At 22.2% G+C, this 334-nt stretch overlaps 1 protein-coding gene across 2 annotated transcripts in view; it reads right to left on the bottom strand.

The window, feature by feature from the left end:
- p4ha1b (prolyl 4-hydroxylase, alpha polypeptide I b) overlaps positions 1–334 on the bottom strand; it is a 17,187-nt gene that overhangs the window by 2,834 nt on the left and 14,019 nt on the right. The gene's annotated exons all lie outside the window — the stretch shown is intronic.

Raw genomic sequence — 334 nt, 5'->3', positions numbered from 1 at the left:
GCTGATTATAATTATGTAGTGGGCCAACATCAGTATTGCAGTTTAGAATATATTTTAAAAGCATGTCCTACATTATGAGTTGAAAAATATAAAAAGTTTTGAGTAAATTACTCCCTACTTTTAAGTTGAAAAATATTGAAAATTTTGAGTGCATTACTCCCTAATTATAAGTTGAAAAATATTAAACATTTTCAGTGAATTACCCCATAATTATAAGTTGAGGAATATCAATATTTATAAGATAAAATTAAAACATTTTTAAGGCAACTGTAAATATAATTTTTATTTTATGTATACTTAAATATTATTGTGTAATCTGTTACAAAATAATTTT

This window comes from Etheostoma spectabile, chromosome 17 (assembly GCF_008692095.1).
Source record: "Etheostoma spectabile isolate EspeVRDwgs_2016 chromosome 17, UIUC_Espe_1.0, whole genome shotgun sequence".
In the NCBI taxonomy this organism is placed as follows: Eukaryota; Metazoa; Chordata; class Actinopteri; order Perciformes; family Percidae; genus Etheostoma; species Etheostoma spectabile.
This window is presented reverse-complemented; position numbering and strand designations above follow the sequence as displayed.